This window comes from Papaver somniferum, chromosome 2 (assembly GCF_003573695.1).
Source record: "Papaver somniferum cultivar HN1 chromosome 2, ASM357369v1, whole genome shotgun sequence".
Taxonomy (NCBI): Eukaryota; Viridiplantae; Streptophyta; class Magnoliopsida; order Ranunculales; family Papaveraceae; genus Papaver; species Papaver somniferum.
Window position 1 is genome coordinate 81,989,576 of NC_039359.1, and position 21,678 is coordinate 82,011,253.

At 37.6% G+C, this 21,678-nt stretch overlaps 2 pseudogenes; both read left to right on the plus strand.

Annotated features, from left to right (window-relative positions):
- The first annotated feature begins 758 nt into the window (after positions 1 to 758).
- LOC113353633 lies at positions 759 to 3,516 on the plus strand (annotated as a pseudogene).
- A 15,561-nt stretch (positions 3,517 to 19,077) lies between these two features.
- Positions 19,078 to 19,177, plus strand: LOC113354683 (annotated as a pseudogene).
- The last annotated feature ends 2,501 nt before the right edge of the window (positions 19,178 to 21,678 follow it).

The following is a 21,678-nucleotide window of genomic DNA, read 5'->3' on the forward strand; positions in this document are numbered from 1 at the left end:
TTTTGCGACACGTCATCTTGAGATGTGATTAGGGCAACTCCTATGGTAATGTTTAAACTCAAAATTTTGTTGAGCCACGTGGATGGTCAAACGGGTTTCACCACTATGGTAAAGCAGGGCAAAATGAACAGATTTGGTTTTCTAGGGCCCCACTAATATTTCTTTTTAATATAAAATGCTTTGTAAGATAAAGTTAAAATATAAAATATTATATTTTGGTGAGATAAAATAGGATGAAGTGAGATAAAATAGGATAAAATGAGATAAATATTAGTAAAGTAACAGAATTTGCAGTGGGCGTTTGTGGTAGAAACGCCGGAGTTTGTGGTAGGAACGACCGCGGTTGTGGTAGAAACGCCCGCGTGTTTTCTTGGCACACACGGATTACCTAGGCTCGCGCGTCCTTCCCTCAAGCGCGGGATGGATAGTCCAACTCAATATTCAAATCAACAAATCTGTTGAGTTGAACATCCATTTTCCATATTTATTGGATTCATTATGGGAGCAAAATGAACAAACTCCGAGTTTCTTCATTCCATAAGAACCGCTCTTAGAGTGGTAAATAGTGCATGGAATAAATCTATATTTCTTCGATATATTATTGATTACTGACATATGAAGGTAAATTTCTTGAGGTGAGAAAAACCATTATTGAAGAAAATAATTATAGTGATACAGGGAGGTAAATTCCTTATAAAGGTATTTCATGTGTTTATCAATGAATAAATGCAGTATACTTGCCATAGGCCGTAGCCATTGCTCTGGGACCAAAGTGTCAAGGACTTGGTCGTGCCACCATCATACAACAACCATTCTCACGAAGCCTCTCCGCCTGAATAAAACAACTACCAGTCAACCATGTTGGAACAGGATCCCAACTCTCCCCATACGAGCTAATCCGCTCTCCCAAACCGCACAATGAGAATTAGGAGGGGAGTCATGCTATTAAGCGACGTACAGATGGTTCGGTCAAATATTGTCTCAAAACAAGTTCTTAATCGTCAAATATGTACAACTATGTCGTTTACTGATCATAAAAGAAGAAATTGGATTCAAAATCCCATAAATTTAAATGAATTTTCTGAAACCCGTCAATTGTTTGATGAAATGCCTCACCCAAATGTCATTACATGGACTAAACTGATATCTAAAAATGCAAAAGCTGGGTTCTATACTAAAGCATTAAGTTACTTTTCAGATATGAGAAGAGTCGGGGTTGAACCAAATGAGACGACATTTTCAGTTATGGTTGGGGTTTGTTCTCAAATGAGGAGCATTGATACTGGTATAAGTTTACATTGTTTAGTTCTGAAGAAAGGATTTTTAAGACAATTATTTGTTTCAAGTGGGTTGATTACAATGTATTCTAAGTGTGATTGTGTTGGATAAGCGCGTAGTGTTTTCAACGAAATGGTTGATAAAGATGCTGTTTCTTGGAATACAATGATCTCTGCTTACTCGCAAAAGGGTTTGTATTCAGAAGCATTGACTGTTTTGTTGCTTATGTTGAAGAATGCTGCTGACTGGAAACTTTTGGTGAATAAGTTTACCTTTGCCAGTATATTTAAGGCTTGTGCTGGTCTTGGTTGGATTAGAATTGGCAAAGCTGTACATAGTTGTGTGATACAGTTAAGTGTTGATTCAGATTGTTTTGTTTCAGGCTCGATGATCGATATGTATTCTAAATGTGGCAGTATAGATGAAGCTCGACGTGTTTTTGACCGGATGGAAAACCGAGATCTTGTAGCTTGGAATGGAATGATTACCGGGTATTCACTAAATTATTTTGGAGAAGAAGCAATTAAATTATTTTATCAATTGCAGTTGGAAGGATTTGTCCCTAACGGTACAACCTATTCTTCTATTCTGAAAGCCTCCACTTGTATGTTAGATTGTTCTGCAGGAAGATATTTCCATGCTAAAGTGTTGAAGTTTGGTTTTCTGTGGGATGTGTTTGTTGGGACTGCGCTTGTTGATATGTACTCGAAATATTTTGATATGGTAGGTGCGGAGGGAGCTTTTCAGGATATAACAGAAAGAAATTTGGTGTCTTTTAACGCGCTTATTACTGGTTACAGTTTGACTGGGAAATATGAGGAGGCGTTGGGAATTTATGTGAACTTGCTAGCGCAGAACCTTAGACCAGATTGTTTCACATTCACTGGCCTTTTCTCCGCAGTTTCTCAATCAAGCAATTTTCAAGAAGGTACTCAAGTGCATGCCCATTGTTTAAAGTTTGGCCTGGATGCAGATATAACAGTTGGAAACTCTATTGTAACTTTTTATTCAAAGTGTGGGTTTATGGATAGTGCATTGAAGTCTTTCGAGCCTGTAACTAGACCTAATACCGTATCCTGGGCGGGTATTGTATCTGGCCTTGCACAAAATGGGGACAGCGAGAAGGCAATTGAATACTTTTGCAAAATGCACAAGTTAAGTGTGAGACCAGATGAGTTTTCCTTCAGTAGTGCACTCAAAGCAGTGGCTAATTCTGCTTCAGCGAAGCATGGGAGACATATGCACGCCTTTGCTATGAAGATCGGATTGGAATCTAATATACTCGTCGGAAGTGCACTTGTTGATGTGTATTCAAAATGTGGGATGGTGGAAGATTCTTTTAGATTCTTTAACGAGATGCCTGAGAAAAATGTAGTCTCTTGGAACTCCATCATAATGGGTTTTGCTCACCATGGGTTAACTAGTAAATCGTTATTTTTGTTTCAAGAAATGATAAAATCCGGTTTCATCCCAACAAGCATTACCTTCAGTGCTGTGCTGTTTGCTTGTGGTCATGCGGGTTTAGTTGAAGAAGGTATAAATTTTTATGAAACAATGGTTTCTTACTACGGAATATCACCTTCAGTGGAACACTGTACGTGCTTGGTTGATCTACTTGGACGTGCAGGGTATCTTCACGAAGCTGAAAATTTTCTTCGAAGTTCCCCATTTTCGTCAGATTCTGGTCTTTGGCGGTCACTCCTTGCTGCTTGTGGAGTTCAAAAGAACATAGAGGTAGGAGTCCGAGCTGCCAAGGAGTGCTTGAGGTTAGAGCCCCAAGACTCCACGAGTTATGTTATTTTATGCAATATCTATGCATCAAAGCAGTTATGGGATGAGGTTACAAGAATAAGAGATTTAATGAGTAAGATGGGCGTTGAGGAGTCTGGTTGCAGCTGGATTGAGGCTGGAGATGAGACACCCAGATTTGTTGTTAGAGTAGATGCTAAAGAAGTCAACACAACATCCTTATAGTCCTTTCATTTGTGTCATGGCGTTTCTGGTTTGGAATGAGAATGAGGATTGTCAAATGAGGAGTGATTGTTTCTCAGATCATGTACAAATTTTGTGGATGACTTCTTATCCAAGATTGCTAATAAGGGTAGCAAATTACTTGGGGGTGTACATATAAGACAAAACAACCATTTGCCTTTGGGTTGGTACACCCCCAAGCAAATTGGCACCTCCCATTAGCATCCCTTCATCTATTAAAGAGGAAGACTGACTGCTTTTATTGAATAAATAGGCAAACACAAAGGATTTTGGGTTTTGTGGATGAAGGGCCAATAGTGATCTCAAACCTCTGCTAACGGTCCCACTAAGTTGATCAAACAAGCTATTCGCTGCATGTATACCTACGCCAACAAGGCTAAGCCTGGTAACATGCAAGTGCAGGATTTTACAAATTCGGAAATTTACTCTGCCTTACGTAAAGTTGCCAGAGTACGATTAACCTCTGGATTTGAAATCACTACTTATATACCTGGTATTGGCCATAATTTACAAAATGTAGAAGTAGTAAAATCATCACTACAAGACTGCAAAAGTATTTCATATGATATTTTTATTTTACCACAGAGTGATTACCCAACTTTTTTTTGTTTCGCATAAATAGGAAGTCGTCAGAAAAACACAGTCCTTTGACAGGTTGAAACTGGAAGCTGAAAAACGCAGTCCATAGTGACAGATGCAGAAATGTCTTAATGCGAAAATGCTAGACCTATTGTAATTTTTTATTCGAAGTGTGGGTTTATGGATAGTGTGCATTGAAGTCTTTCCAGCCTGTAGCTAGACCTAATATTGTATCCTGGGCGGGTATTATATCTGGCCTTGCACAAAATACAGCGAGAAGGCAATTGAATACTTTTGCAAGATGCATAAGTTAAGTGTGAGACCAGATGAGTTTCCCTAACCCCTATAGGCTAGATACCTAACAGCTAGATTGGTCATCCACGTCAGATAAGGCAACCTCCTAAGTCATATGGTATAGATATCTAGCAGCTAGATTGGTCATCCACGTCATCTGGGACCACTGTAGAACGCTGTTTGGTTCAGCGTTTTAAATCTCAGCCGTTAGATCATAAAATTTATCTCCCAGCGCTGAACCGTTCAGCGTTAAAAACACTTTTTGAGCACTGAACCATTCAGCGTTTCAATCTCGCTGCTAGTTGAACTGCGAGCACTTGCTAGGAGAGAGAACTATCCAATGCTAGTGTTAATATTTTTCCACGCTTTTTTCATGATTTGCAACACTTTTTGGCCAATCTAGCAGTTCAATCTAGCCCATAGGGGTTAGCCTAAAACTACACATAGATATGTTATTATCATTTATTTATTCATCAGTTATGTTTTTCACCATCTTTACTAATCTTTATCTTTATATACTAATATAAAGAAAAAACCTTTTTTTTTGGTATGACCCAAAATTTAGTCCGGACACCCAGAAAGTATGAAGGTGTCCTTTCTCAAATTACCGGTCTTCATTTAATCATTGTAAATACGACAAAAACAATGGGCATAATAATAAACTGGCCTTTAAATTTAGTTTCTCCCTGTTCTTCATCCTATGACCGTGACTAGTGTAGCACAGATAAGGATGAAAGCAAACTAATTGTTGGGGATGACAAGAGAGCCTAAGTTTCATCAGAAACTTAATAAAGTCTGATTCTAGGATCAAGATTTTAGAGTTGTAACTTGATAAAATTATATTGATAATAAGATATGTCTCCAAACAAGAAGACGTAGCCTTTAAATAGGTTCACTGGAACCGACTAAACAGAAAACAAAAGGAAATCTAAGTAAACTAGGAAAGAAAAGACTTGCAAGGCAAGTAAACTAAACAAACGCATGGGATCAACTGTTATAGTTGATACGTACTGAATGGATCAACAAACATTGTTGATACTTAAACAATGAATCAACATGAAGAGTTGAAGTTGAGAAAGATGTACTAGATCAGTCCCCCCTTCTTGAAAGAAACTCGTCCTCGAGTTAATGAATAGAAAGAACTTCATTCTCTCCATGAAATGTAAAAATTTCTTGCACATTGAATATATTTGAGATGTTCCAATTTGAAGGAAGATCTATAACATATGCATTATCATTAATTTTCTTCAAAATCTTGAATGGTCTATATTTCTTCATCTTGGTCTTGTTATAAGTACCAGTAGGAAATCTTTTTTCCTGAGATGGATCATAACTAATTCTCCTTCAGTAAAAGTATTAAGTCTTCCATGTTGATTTGCATCTTCCTTGTACTTGTTGGTTGATTGACGCATTTATGTGTCTATTTTAATCTCGATTTTCTATGTTGTTAGTTCCAATTTTGTACTTATTTTGGTATTTTATGTCTTTGTAGGTATTTTTGGAGAAATAAGCTTTTGTGGAGAATTTGGTCCAGAAGAGTGTTAAAGGCACCCCAAATTTAGCTAAGGGAACCCTCAAAATTGTGTTAAAAACACTCCATAAATCTTGTAAAAACCGCCCAAGGAATTTGCTAAAAGAAACCCAAAATTACTAAAGGGAACCCCAATTGCTTTCGCCAACCCTAGCACACTGGTTAAGGGGTAACTTTCTTCCGCAATTTGAATTCTGTTTTTGGCGAGAAAATTGGTTTTCAATGGCAGCAGATTAGAGTTTGTGATTTGGGCGAGCTATAATGAGACTAAAGGGCTAAAATCAAATGGGTATCTTCCTTTTGGTCTAATAGGGCTGGTAATGGGTTTTGTTTTGGTTAATTTGGCTGGAATCATGAACTTGAAGAAAATAGTGGTCTCGGGTTTCTTTCTTCTCCGGGAAATTTTGTTTGGACCTGTGAAGAGTTTGGGTGAGACTCAATCACTCCAATAAATACGTACCGGTCTGTTACATTAACACAGAGATGGTAAGCCTTTCAGATTCAAGAAAAAAGGGTCGAATCATCGAGACAAAGCAAAACAGGGAAGAAGAGATTTATCGGGTATGATTTTATAAACTTGGGAAGATTACGCGTGGCTGGAGGAATTAAACACGACTTGGGAGGTGTTTCCAACATGTTGGATCAATTATTTGTACATCAGATGCGTGGAGAAGACATAGAAGGAAAGAAAGTTGCAGGACTCTGTAATAAAAAGAAAGAATATTCTCGTGAAGAATAATGAATCGAAGGCGAGATATTATGGACATTTTAAGACCCTGTTTGTATAAAAAGGTTGCTGAGATACCAGAAAAAGGGGAAGGAGAGACTGGGAATAAAGTATACGCTTAGAATCGAAGATTATAAAAGCTTCAGAAAGCTTACCTTCCAAACCAAGAACACGAAGAACATACACCTGCCAGAGACAGTTGCAGAAACAATCGTTATACAACCACAACAGCTGAGTATCGCGAAAGACCTTTTGCATCTCGACCCATAGTGAATTAATCTTCTGTAACTGAGTTGTTTCTGTCGCTAAACACCTTTAGCGATCAAAAATCGTTGTAAGCATATTTATACTTTTTCAGTACAATGATTAATCAAGTTTTATCCATTTTTCGATCCATGAGAAGCTAAATTAATTTTCTAGGGTTTTGGAAAAAGCTATTTTCGATGAGTGAATTTTAGTAATTATTTTCTTTGACATAATTTCTCCAATTTTTGTGCTTTTAATTTGTCTAAAAGTTTTCTCTTCTTTGTATGCTTCGTAAGAATTGTTTTGGGTAGTTAAGCTACCGATCTTTTATAAGCGAAGGAAAATTAGCCCTTAGAATAATGAAGAGAGTCATAAAAAAAGAGCTTGTAACGTTATACCTTCAAAAACATAAGATTGGATTCGAAATTGTTCTGAGTAAAGTAGGAGTATTTTGTCAAAGAAATTGTTAATTATTGAGTTCATAAATATTGGAAGTAGTGGAATCCAAAACCCTAGAATCACCTTTCCTTGATAAACCAAAAATCAAATTTAATTATTTTTTCTTAGCATTTTCTTAGTTAATTTTAAACCAAATCTTCATAATAGTCCGAGAATTGAATCCCATACTTATCACTTGTGAAACTGCATCATTGTCAGATTCTGTAAGCTTTGCTTTTACTTCCTGATGAATTACTGAAGCTTTCTCAAGAAAGTTATCTGCTTTAGCATTTGATTATCGCAGTTTTGGAAGCACTACCAAATCCAAAATATGGTTAGGAACTTTAGATTAAACAATCTCAAAAGGTGTTTTACATGTAGATTGATTAACTGAAGTGTTAAAAAAGAATTCCATATTTGGAAGGACATTGTCCCATTTCTTCTCCTTTCCTCCAATAATATTTGCTCTAGTCAGATTACCTAAAGAACGATTAAATACTTCTTTGTACATCTGTTTGGGAATGAGCAGTTATACTATACTAAAGTTTAGTTCCCAATCGCATCCACAAAGATTTCCAGAAATAGCTCAAAAATTTAGTATCTCTATCAGAAATAATTGTCTTGGGATTTCCATGCAAACGTACCACCTCTTTGAAAAATAAGTAAGCAATATTGGAAGCATATGTTTGTTTCTTGCAGGCTATGAAGTGAGCCATCTTAGAATAACGATCTACAACCACCATAATAGAATCATTTCCCTTGGAAGTACATGGAAATCCAAGCATAAAATCCATGCTAATATCCACCCATGGAGCATCTGTAATTGGAAGTGGAGGATACAAGCCTGTGTTTTGAATAGTTCCTTTAGATTGCTGGAAAACCATGCATTTTTCTACGTACTTATGAATATATCGTTTAAGTGTAGGACATAAATAACGTTCCTCAACCAAAGAAATTGTTTTATCATGTCCCAAATATCCTCCAAGGCCACTGCCATGCAATTCTTGGATCAAATGAAGACGTAAAGAACATTGTGGGATACATAAACAATTTCCTTTAAAAAGAAAACCATCTTGAATAAGATAATCATCAACACTATCTGTTGAAAAACCACACTTATCCCAGATTTTCTGAAAATATTTATCTGTACTTTAAAGGTCTTTTAAAAAATCGAAAGCCAAACTCTCATGTTTGAGAGTGACAAGAAGATGAGATCTTCTACTCAAAGCATCAACTACCTGATTAAGTTTTTCACTCTGATCTTTAATAGAAAATGTATACTGATTTATAGTACATAACCACCTATCATGCATTCGATTGACCTTTCCTGATGTTTTCAAAAACTTAAGAGCCTGATTATCAGTATTGACTACAAACTCACTGTGAATAAGATAAGGATGCCGGTTCTTAAGAGCTTGAACAAGTGTGATCAATTCTAACTCTTAAGTAGACCGCTTCTTCCTTGTATCTGAATTCTTTTCACTATAGTAAGCAACTGGATGACCTTCTTGAGAATAGAAAACACCTATGCCAATAATAGAACCATCACAGCAGATATCAAAGGTTTATCAAAATTTGGTATGGAAATAACAAAATCGTACATAGCTTTTCCTTGAGCAGATTAAAGATTTTATCTGCTTCTTAAGTCCATTAAAAAGTATCACGCTTCAAACAATCTGTTAAACCAGCTGCAATGGTACTAAAATTCCTCACAAATCTTCTATAGAAAGAGGCCAATCCATGATAACTGCGTACTTCACGTATAGATGTTGGAGGAGGCCAATCAACGATTGCTTAATCTTAGAATCATATAATGAAATACCAGTATCTGACACAACATAACCCATAAAAGTGACTCTGTTTGTAAAGAATGTGCACTTCTTTAAGTTCATATACAAAACATTGTCTTAGAGTGATTTAAAAACTTGAAATAAATGTGTAAGATGTTCCTCTTCATTGTTTCTAAAAATTAATATGTCATCAAAATAGACAATGAAAAATTTCCCAAGAAAAGGTTGCAGATTTTGGTTCATGAGACGCATAAAAGTGCTAGGAGCATTAGATAAACCAAAAGGCATTACTAACCATTCATATAAACCTTCTTTTGTCTTGAATGATGTCTTCCACTCGTCACCCTCATGAATACGTAATTGATGATATCCACTACGCAAATCAACTTTGTAAAAACTTTAGCACAAGAAATCATATCAATCATGTCATCAATTCTTTGTATAGGAAACCTATATGGGTTAGTAACTCTACTTAAAGCTCTACAGTCTATACACATATGATGTCCACCATCTTTCTTGTCTACTAAAAAGGCTGGGCTAGTACAAGGACTTTTGCTTAACCTAATCAAACCCTTTCGTAACAAATCATCAACCTATCCTTGTAGTATCTCATGCTCTTTAGGACTTAACCTATAATTAGGTTGATTAGGAATATATATTCCAGGTATAAAGTCTATCTGATGTTTTAAATCTCTCAGTAGAGGTAAGGCATTGGGTAACTCAACAGGAAATAAGTCACTAATAGAAGATAATAAAGGTTGTACCTTGTCTGAAATCTCCACCATAGGTTTAGAAACTTCATGAGAGCTCAGTGTGACTACTAATTTTTCTATAGTCTACGTAATATGTACAACTCAGAGAATCGCATACTAAGTAATATGGATGCCTCTGTTAAACGGGTAATGCTAAGTAAATAAATGGTAATCAAGATCAAAACGATAACAAAGAACAATAAGCAAGATAAATATAGCTAAGTTATCATATGACATGAGAGATTACGTGGTTCGACTATTTAGTCTATGTCCACGGGGAAATGAGTGATTGTTTGTATTACGTTTAGGTGGTTACAAGAGATCTTAAATGCTTCCCAAAGTAATATAGAGAACTCAAGTTGTTATAACTACTTAAGTTATAAACATTAAAGAGGTATAAGCTTAAGACTAGATCTTCTTCTCCTAAGAATTGAATATGCCTTAATTTGTTGGTGAGGCTTGGTATTTATAGCCCCTTCGACTCCAGGTATATCTTTGTTGTCTTGGAGTCCATCGTTTCCTGATATACCTTCCGTACAAATGGTACCTTCGTTTACCGCTTGTTTCCTCCAGTCTAACTATGCCACCTCATTTGACCCACGTTCCTTCGGGAACTTCGCAGCCTCAGTACAAATTGTACCTTCGCTCGCTGCTAGCTTTCTCCTACCGGGTCCCGCCACGTCATCTCTCTCCACGTGCTTGGATTATGCGTGTAGATAAGAGATTTTTGCATTTAATTCTGATTAGATATGTTATCTAACTCTGTCCCTTCGCCAGCTGCCTCCCCCTAGGCTAGGATTTACTTTATCCATCTTGACCATCGAGACATTTATTCTTGGAGGAAGATAAAGTAGATCTACGAAGGTATCCTCCGTTGCTCAGGTTCCTCTGTATAGCGAGGGCTATACTGTTATCTTGTATGCGACCGCCAAGATCGTGACACGTGCTCCACGGATTATTGGTATTCACAGTTTGCCCCTTTTCTTTCGTATTCTACCATTCGGTAGGATTGAAGAAAAACATTTTTGTAAGGCCGCCATTTTCGCACGTACCGATTGGATGGTCCCTACATGTCCTTTCATGCAATAACTTCCCCTTGAATTTCAGGCCCTCCAAATTTTTGGATTCTCCAGCCGCCTATAAGAGAATAATCCTAGAAATCTCATTAACTTCCTTTGTTTTTGTGTGAACTGTCGCTCTCCATCTTCTTCTCAGGAGTTTTTCTTTGCCCCGATTGTGATTCTTCATTCGATTTTTCTGGAGCTTTGCCTTTCCATTGCTTAATCATTACTCACAGGTTAGTAATCTTCGTTTTTTCCTTGATTCTTCGTGTGTTTAACTTGGGTTAGTCTTGTTTTCGCCTTAACTTCCTTGTTCCGAGTATCCTTGATGTTCTTGAATCTTTGCATGTATTGTTTGTGGCCTTCAATGTATTCTTCTTGCCATTTGTGGAACTGGGTATTATTTCAATTGCTTCATATCTCGATCTTCCTTCATGATTGTTTTAGTTTCATGATTTTGGTGATGATGTGAGATCGCGCTTCATTATACTTTGTGATTGGTTCTAACTGTTTCCTTTGGTTGGTTTGGTGAAACCCATGCCCAAAGTACTTTAGTTTTTTCCCCAACTGCATTTATACTTTCTCTGCAATTTTTGGTCCGCCATTGTTGAAGGATGTTCTTCCTGCTGGTGTTAGGAATTATGAGGCTCCCGAAGAAACCTACGCGTAAGGACACGAGTTCTAGATCGTATGCTGAGCCTCCTCCACGTATGGATCATCCTGATGCTACGCATTCTCCTCCTCCTGAGAAGGATTGTACCCCTGCCAATTTCAATGCCACCTATTCTGATGCCATTCAGAGAAGCAGTCTTCTTCTTTGGAGTGTTGTGATTTAATTTGTAGATAGTGGTAAAAGTGGTTCGATTCTCAGACTTGTAAAGGATATTAATTAGACTTAAATTCTAATATTAAAATAGAAAACTCACTAAAAATTATAGCAAACTCAATCAAAGATGATATCAATACTAAAAGAAACACTGAGGCTAAGATTCCACTATTTTCCAAGTTCAAAGTGATTAAACCAATACTTATATTTATGCAATTTTCTTGTTTAATTTGATTCTAAAATATTGCAACAAGTAGATTTTCAAAAATAATAATTGTAAATACCAAGTATGAAGCATCAAAAGTCTTAAAACTAAGCATACTCCATCAAAATAGATCACAATCACTCAAATAAAAATCATATTCAATAATAGTTCAAGGCAAATAATCATATAATTATTGCAAATAAAAAGCTAAAATAGAATATACCACTTTTTGTTGGAAAAATATCTTCCTCTATCGCCTCAGCAATGGGGTTTAGCTCCTCATATTAATCATGATCTCAAAATGTGTGTTTGTTGCTCAAAAGATAATCAAAAGAGTGAAAAGTAATAACACAGACTGTTTGCAACAGTGTATTGGTGTTGCAAAACAACTGTTACAATGGAACTGTTACAGAAAAACTGTTGCTTTGTCGCTGATTTTAAGACCCTAGAATAGACTGCCCTGAACAGCTTAATGTTCTTCAGCTGTTAAACAACGACACTGTTCTGCGACTGTTACCGAGCGTCAATGTTCTTCGCGTTCTTCTTCTTCAGCAGCAGCAGCAGCAGAAACAGAGTTTGGTAAAGCTCTGATTTCTTCTTCTCTGGCTCTCCTTAGGTTCCCAAACTCTCGACACCTCTTCTATATGACCCAAGACATCTATTTATATCAAAAATACCGATTAAATCTCTCCCAAATCTTCCAAAATCTCTTTCCTTCTCTTCACGGCCAAGTTGCGGCAATTTCTTGTTTTAGGATTTCTACGCGTTTCTGAGCTTTCCTTTTTATTCTAAACTCTTCCTTAGATAGATACAAATCTTTGGGAAGGTTTACACCGTTTAATCTCTCTAAAATTCCCTAAAACAGGTCACACACGTGACTTTCCATATTTTCTGTTGTGAGAAAAATCCGTCGATTGAGCCCAGTCTAATCGATTTAAACACCCATATCAGATTCCTAGACCCATAAGGAGTCTATCCTATGAAAATCAGAGGTTTAATCGACCTCAAACTCCTCAAATCACGATTGCCAAAACTGTTCTTTACTGCACTTTTTCCCGCCAAAACCTGGTTTTTGAATGTTGAAGATGGTTGCCCCTTATCCAGAGTAGGGGTGCGATTAGCAACTGCCTGGAAATGGGATGCCCCTTAGTAATTAGGTTACCCCTTATCCAAAGTGAGAGTCCGAATAGCAAATGTCCTCCGGGTGCTTTCCGACAACTTTTCGAGCCAATTTTTTCCAAAAATGTTTATTAGCCAAAAATACCTACAAATAAATAAAACACCATAATAAGTACAAAAATGAGCCCTAACAATATATAGAATCGAGACAAATCGGACACAAAAATGTGTCTATCAAATACCCCCAAACCTATTATTTGCTAGTCCTCGAGCAAAAATAAAAAGAAATAAAATCCTAACTCACTGTCGCAGGCATCGTCGATTGCATTTAGCGTATGCAATAAGCCTTTAAACCCCTAGGTGTCCCTAGTGGCGGAGTGTTGTCTCCGGAGGGCTTACCAGAGGTATACCCACAAAACCTTTATACTCCAGACCCCTACTACACAGAACCTTGGAAGGCACTAAAGAATCTCCTTGGTTGGCATACTTATTGACTACAGGAGGAAGTACCCTGATGCGAAATTCCAATTGTTGTACACGAGTTTGCACTCAAGCATACTAAAATTCATATGAAGTGACAGAGCTCTACTCAGATAGTCGCACTATGGACATCAATATCCGGAGTCAAAACTAATCACATGGATAGATCAAGAAGATGGATATAGAAAAACATAGATGGTTTTGATGTTTACTAGGTGAACGGTGTTTCTCATATCTGTCTGAAGGCCTCCGCCAAAATGAACCTATCCTAATGGACTGAGATACTAGTCTGACTAATATCAACACACTGGCATATACAAGGGAACCAGTGATTGATAATCCTAACTCTAGGTCAACACAACTGGCATATACAAGGGTTCCAGTGGTCGACTTTATTGAATTTATTCCAGTTGGTCTGATGGTCTGGTCTCTTTTTTTTTTGTATCTCAATCACTCTAATTCACCCTAGCATTGGTAACAACTTGAATCGTGAGCCCCACCTAATCACTTAGAGAAACATAGTTTAAAAACAAAAAAAAAAAAAAGAAGTGAAAAGGACTCAACGAGATATGGTGAAACTATCATGTTATTTCTAACACCTGAGCTCTGTGCTTTTATGAATAGACTCTTTAGATGTTGCCATCTAGTCAGATTGGTTCCTCAACTCCTACAACCAAAATGCTTCCATCCACTTAGATTGGTTAGTGCCATCCTTAATAGGGATAAATTTCTAGGCTCTGGAGTTTATTTATTGCAACGAAAAGGTAACAAAAAGTTCTACCCCACCCCCAAACTTAAATCTAACATTGTCCTCAATGTTTCTAATCAAACAGTACCAAAAATATAAGTAACATGAGGAAATAGTAAAGAGAGAAGTCGGAAAGATAGTACCTGGGTGAAGTGTAACCAAAAACCTACAAAAATATTATACAACATACAAAATCGCCTCGATGGTCAATCAAGGTAAACAGGGTCCTCCAGAGGGACCTCCTCAACATCACCTGTAGGAAAAGGCTCTAAAAAGGGCTTCAATCGCTGACCGTTAACCTTCGAAGAACTACTAACATCTGGTGTCTCAATCTCCAACAGCGCCATGAGGAAAAAACAGTACGGACCACAAAAGGACCGGTCCACCGAGAGCGCAACTTCCCGGGGAATAGATGCAAACGAGTGTCATACAGAAGAACTTTTTGACCTGGAGAAAATGACTTTCGTAAAATATTCCTATCATGCACAAGTTTCATTTTGTTCTTATACTCCTTAGCACTATCGTATGCATCTCTACGAATCTCGTCCAACTCATTGAGCTGGAGCTTTCTTTGAGCTCCTGCCTTGTCAAGTGAAAAGTTTAAGTTCTTAATAGCCCAATAGGCTCGATGCTCTAACTCAACAGGCAGGTGACATGCCTTGCCAAACACTAAACGATAAGGTGACATTCCAATGGGTGTCTTAAACGCAGTACGGTAAGCCCATAAGGCATCAGTAAGCCTCGACGACCAGTCTTTCCTATTTGGATTAACTGTTTTCTCTAGAATACGTTTAATTTCCCTATTGGAAACCTCTACCTGACCACTAGTCTGAGGGTGATATGGGGTTGCTACTTTATGGGTAATACCGTATTGTTTCATTAAAAGAGAAAACGGTCTATTACAAAAGTGTGAACCTCCATCACTAATTATAGCTCGCGGCGTACCAAAACGTGTAAGTATATTCTCTTTCAAAAACTGGACTACGACCCTGTGGTCATTCGTTCTACACGGAACCGCCTCAACCCACTTAGACACATAGTCTACAGCGACAAGTATGTAAAGATAACCAAACGAAATAGGAAATGGACCCATAAAATCAATGCCCCACACATCAAAGACCTCAATCACTAAAATAGGGTTCAAAGGCATCATATTTCTACGGGAAATGGTTCCTAACTTCTGGCAACGCTCACAAGAAACACAATGACTATGGGAATCTTTAAACAACGAAGGCCAGTAAAATCCACACTGCAAAATCTTAGCAGCAGTCTTCTTAGCACTAAAATGACCCCCACATGCATGTTCATGACAAAAGGAGATAATACTAGACTGGTCACTCTCAGATACACATCTCCTAATAATCTGGTCCGGACAATACTTAAACAGATAAGGATCGTCCCAAAAGAAATGCTTAACCTCGGCTAAAAACCTAGAACGATCTTGCTTACCCCAATGTTGAGGGGTTCGACCAGTAACAAGATAATTCACTATATTTGCATACCAAGGTGATTGGGAAACAGAGAACAATTGTTCATCAGGAAAGCTATCCCTTATAGGAAGGGAATCACTAGGGGAACTAACAACTAGCCTAGACAAGTGATCTGCTACTACATTTTCTGCACCCTTTTTGTCTCTAATGTCTGGGGAAAATTCCTGTAACAATAGGATCCATCTAATCAATCTAGGTTTGGTATCCTTCTTAGATAAAAGGTATTTCAAAGCAGCATGATCTGTATAGATTATGATCTTAGAACCTAATAGGTAGGACCTAAACTTATCCAAGGCAAACACGATGGCTAAAAGTTCCTTCTCGGTAGTTGTGTAGTTCATTTGGGCATCATTCAGAGTTTTGCTAGCATAATAAATCACATGAAGTAATTTGTTTTCTCGTTGTCCTAAAACGACGCCTATAGCATAATCTGAAGAATCACACATAATCTCAAAGGGTAGGTTCCAGTTAGGTGCCTGGACTATCGGGGCAGTAGTGAGTAAAGTTTTAAGCTTCTCAAAAGCCTCTAAACAAGCATCATCAAAGACAAACTTAACATCTTTTGCAAGCAAATTGCAAAGAGGTCTAGAAATCAAGCTAAAATCCTTAATGAATCGACGGTAAAAACCTGCATGCCCTAGGAATGACCTAATATCTTTTACGGTTTTTGGGACCTGTAAAGTCTTAATAAGGTCAACTTTGGCTTTGTCTACCTCTATACCCTTTGAAGAGACGATGTGCCCTAATACAATTCCTGATTTAACCATGAAATGGCATTTTTCCCAATTAAGCACTAAATTTTTTTCCTTACACCTAGTCAACACTAATGTCAAATGATGCAAGCACTCATCGAAAGATGAACCAAACACTGAAAAATCATCCATAAAGACCTCTAAGAACCGTTCTACCATATCAGAAAATATGCTCATCATACAACGCTGAAAAGTTGCAGGGGCATTACATAGCCCGAAAGGCATGCGTCTATACGCAAAGGTACCAAAGGGACAGGTAAAAGTGGTTTTCTCTTGGTCTTCTGGGGCAATAACGATCTGATTATAACCGGAGTAGCCATCTAAGAAGCAATAGTGACTATGTCCAGCTAATCGCTCTAGCATTTGGTCGATAAAAGGAAGGGGAAAGTGATCCTTCCTTGTGACCTTGTTCAATTTCCTATAGTCAATACACACACCCATCCCGTGGTCACTCGGGTTGGGATTAATTCATTATTATCATTCTGGACTACAGTGATACCTGATTTCTTGGGGACAACCTGAACAGGGCTGACCCACTTACTGTCTGAAATTGGGTAAATAATACCCGCATCTAACAACTTAAGCACCTCTTTTCGAACTACCTCTTTCATGTTAGGGTTCAGTCGACGTTGCATCTCCCTAGAAGGTTTGGAGTCTTCCTCTAAATGAATCTGATGCATACACACAGTAGGACTTATACCCTTAATGTCTGCTATAGTCCACCCTAAAGCTTCCTTATTGTCTTGAAGTACATTTACTAGCCTACTTTCCTGATCACTATCCAAATTGGAAGCTACAATCACAGGTAAAGTCTCAGATGGGCCTAAAAACACATACTTTAGAGTATCGGGTAGTGGTTTAAGGTCCAACTTTGGGGGCTCTTCTAAAGAAGGAATTAGGGTAGTCTCAGAAACTGGTAACGGTTCGAACCTAGCTTTCCATCTATCAGTGTCTAACACAGGGGTAGAATCTAATAGAGCATTCACCTGTTCAATAGTGCTATCGTCGTCAAAATCTAAACCAAAATGGGATAGACAACTTTCTAATGGGTCTTCAGACAAGATGTTTGGTAATGACTCCTGAACTAAGGCTTCTATCATGTTCACCTCCTCAACACATGTGTCATCTAGCTCATGAGGTTGCTTACTGACATTAAAAATGTTCATCTCCATAGTCATATTACCAAAAGATAAACTCATCACACCATTTCGACAGTTAATGATCGCATTAGACGTAGCTAAAAATGGGCGACCTAAAATCACAGGTATCTGGTTCTCTGGGTCAGGGACAGGTTGGGTATCTAGGACCACGAAATCCACTGGATAAATAAACTTGTCGACCTCAATAAGAACATCCTCGATAACACCTCGAGGGATTTTAACAGACCTATCAGCTAACTGCAGTGTCATCTGAGTAGGTTTCATTTCACCAAGTCCTAGCTGTAAGTATACATGGAATGGCAGTAAGTTCACACTGGCTCCTAAGTCAAGTAAAGCTTTTTCTACCCGGAAGTTACCTATTGTGCAAGCAATGGTAGGAGAACCTGGGTCTTTGTACTTTGGAGTTGTGGTGTTCTGAATGATTGAACTTACGTGACTAGCTAAAAAGGCTTTCTTATGGACGCTAAGTTTTCGCTTTCGCGTACACATATCCTTAAGGAACTTGGCATAAGCAGGAATTTGCCTAATTGCATCTAATAAGGGAAGGTTTATGGTAACTTGCTTAAAAACCTCCACTATGTCATTAAAGTTCGATTCCTTCTTTGTTGGTACTAATAGCTGAGGAAATGGGGCTCTAGGCCTAAAATCAGACCTTTCAGGAACCGAATTCACATCATCAGAAACTTTATCAGTCTCTTCAGCTACTGGTCCTGAGAGGTGAGATCCTGAGGGGTGAACTACAGTATGTTCACTATCGGGCATGGTTACCTTATTGTCTACAACTCTACCACTTTAAGGGTTCTAACACATTCAATTGATTCGATGGTTTTGCACCTAATTCATGAACTCCTCTAGGGTTGGGTTGTGTTTGACTAGGAAACTTACCTTTTTCTCTCAAAGAATCACTTATCAGACCAACCTGGGTTTTTAACTCGGAAATAGCCTGACTATTTTCTTGTCCTATCCTGTTACTAGCTTGTAGACTCTGTTCTACGGATAACTGGAATTTTGCAGTTTGCTGAGTTAACAAGGCGAGAGATTCCTCTAAACTTAGGATTTTCTTATCTGACTGATTCTGAAACTGAGCTAGTCCTGAAGGATTCTTAGTATAGCCAAAACCTGGGGGAGCATTAGAATTACTAAACTGACCTTGACTTTGGCCCTTAGACCACGAAAGGTTCGGATGGTTTCTCCAACCAGGATTATAGGTTTCTGAATATGGGTCAATCTTTTGACGGTTATCAAATCTAGTGTTATTATAAAGAGCATTGGCCTGCTCTTCAATATTCTGGCCTTCCCAAAAAGGCTCCACTCTACCACTAGTCTGGCCCACTTCTAAGGCTTCTAACCTTTTTGCTATAGCACAATTTTGGCATCTGATTCATAGCCTCCTTCTACCCTATTAACGTTTCCTCTACTTAAAAGAATTGTTTTCTGGGGTGCCCTACTATTTTCCCATTGCTGGGTTTTTTCGGCGATTTCATTAAAAAATTCCATCGCCGCATCAACAGTTTGGTTTTCAAATCCACCAGTGCATAGAGACTCAACCATGGTCGTTGTGGAATAATCTAAACCCTCATAAAGGATATGAACTAGCCTAACCTTTTCTAAACCATGATGAGGACACTGGGATAATAAATCATTGAACCTTTCCAAATACCTATATAAAGATTCTCCCTCTTGTTGTGAAAATGTGCATATTTGCGTCCTAATAGACGATGTTTTGTGCCTAGGGAAGAACTTATTGAAAATGGCAGATGTAAGTTGTTCATATGTCTCAATTGACTCGGAGTCCAAACTATACAGCCACGACTTGGCTTATCTTTCATGGAAAATGGGAATAACCTAAGTTTCAAAGCATCATCATCTAAGCCTCTAATTATTAGAGTACTACAAATTTCCTCAAAATCCCTAACATGGTAATAAGGGTTTTCATTTTCTTTCCCTAAAAAGATTGGGAGCATCTGTAAGGTACCAGGTTTCAGTTCATAAGGTGCCTCCGTTTCAGCTAACTTAATACACGAAGGACGGATAGTCCTAGTTGTATTCAACAAAGCTTTCAAAGTTGTCATTTCTGGCGCTATCAGAGCAACAGGGATTCTCTCCTCAGTCAAAGAACGTTCAAAAACAGACTCTTCAAAAGACGGACTTTCTAGATTAAGGTAATCGAGACGCTTCGAACTACTAGGTTTGTCTTTAACAAATCTACCTCGTGCGTCTCTTTTACGTTCAGGCATACAATAGAATTTTCTAAATTGGAAGGGTAAGCAAATACAGATCAAGGACGACTCAACCAAATCAAACCTATTGATTTCTAGCAAAAAAAAGCATGATGGATCCACTTAGATTGTTTCTAGACCAGCTTCTAATCCTTCGAACGGGAATTCGTTACAATTTAAGAAAACCCCTCTGGAATAAATCCGAGTTAACGTAAATTGAATATAGGCGAGGGAAGCTCGGTGGATCTTTGATACCCAAGGCCTCACCGGTATTACAAGGAGGCGCAGTCACGCATTCAACTTACATAAACCGTCAAGAACTTCGAAGTATGCTTAAAAGAGTAACCAATATTTTTCGAATGACTTTCCTGTCAAGCTCGTTACCCTATCGGTCTCGTTCTAGTCAAAATTTTAGGCTTAGGTTCGCGTAGGTTACGTGTTCCTAAAGCGGGCAAGAAGAGAACGGTGATGAAATAAGAACCCTTATCTTGTATGGCCAGGCCTTTCCCTTTACTAGAAAAATAAATTTCTGTATTCAGTCCTCAACATATATGCATACGAAGGAGTCCAGTAACTCGCTGAAAGGGGATTCGCGAGTGTTTAGAATCTTACCTCCCGTTCCAGACGGGGGATGAATCGGTTGTAGTCGACTCGGTACACTGACTCCGATGTCTAGTGTACGAACCCAAGGTGCAGAGAAAATATCGTAATTGTCCTCCTTCTCTGCAAACAGTTTATATTTAAAGTACCCTTCCGTAGGGTAATAAAAAAAATAATGTCCCAAAGTCCAAAAGTCCAAATAAAGAAAAATTACAAAAATAATAAACCCTAATATAGTTTTTTTTTTTTTAAATAAAATAAACAAACCCTAAAATAAAATTGTCTTTTTTTCTGTTCTTTTTGCTTTAATCTTTAGCCAAGTCTTCATGAAATCACCAAACTCCTTGGCTCAATTTTCTTTATGATCCAGAACTTGTAGACACAAGATAAATACCCAAAAACATAAAAAAGGGCAAAAATAATAAAAATAAAATAAATAAAATAAAATAAATCTAAAATCCTAAAAACAAGTCCGCGTCGGCGGCGCCAAAAATTGATGTGATTTTTAGATAGTGGTAAAAGTGGTTCGATTCTCAGACTTGTGAAGGATATTAATTAAACTTAAATTCTAATATTAAAATAGAAAATTCACTAAAAATTATAGCAAACTCAATCAAAAATGATATCAATACTAAAAGAAACACTGAGGCTAAGATTCCACTATTTTCCAAGTTCAAAGTGATTAAACCAATACTTATATTTATGCAATTTTCTTGTTTAATTTGATTCTAAAATATTGTAACAAGTAGATTTTCAAAAGTAATAATTGTAAATACCAAGTATGAAGCATCAAAAGTCTTAAAACTAAGCATACTCCATCGAAATAGATCACAATCACTCAAATAAAAATCATATTCAATAATAGTTCAAGGCAAATAATCATATAATTATTGCAAATAAAAAGATAAAATAGAATATACCACTTTTTGTTGGAAAAATAGCTTCCTCTATCGCCTCAGCAATGGGGTTTAGATCCTCATATTAATCATGATCTCAAAATGTGTGTTTGTTGCTCAAAAGATGATTGAAAGAGTGAAAAGTAATAACACAGACTGTTTGCAACAGTGTATTGGTGTTGCAAAACAACTGTTACAATGGAACTGTTACAGAAAAACTGTTGCTTTGTCGCTGATTTTAAGACTCTAAAATAAGACTGCCCTGAACAACTTAATGTTCTTCAGCTGTTAAACAACGACATTGTTATGCGACTGCTTACCGAGCGTCAATGTTCTTCGCGTTCTTCTTCTTCAGCAGCAGCAGAAACAGAGTTTGGTAAAGCTCTGATTTCTTCTTCTCTGGCTCTCCTTAGGTTCCCAAACTCTCTACACCTCTTCTATATGACCCAAGACATCTATTTATATCAAAAATACCGATTAAATCTCTCCCAAATC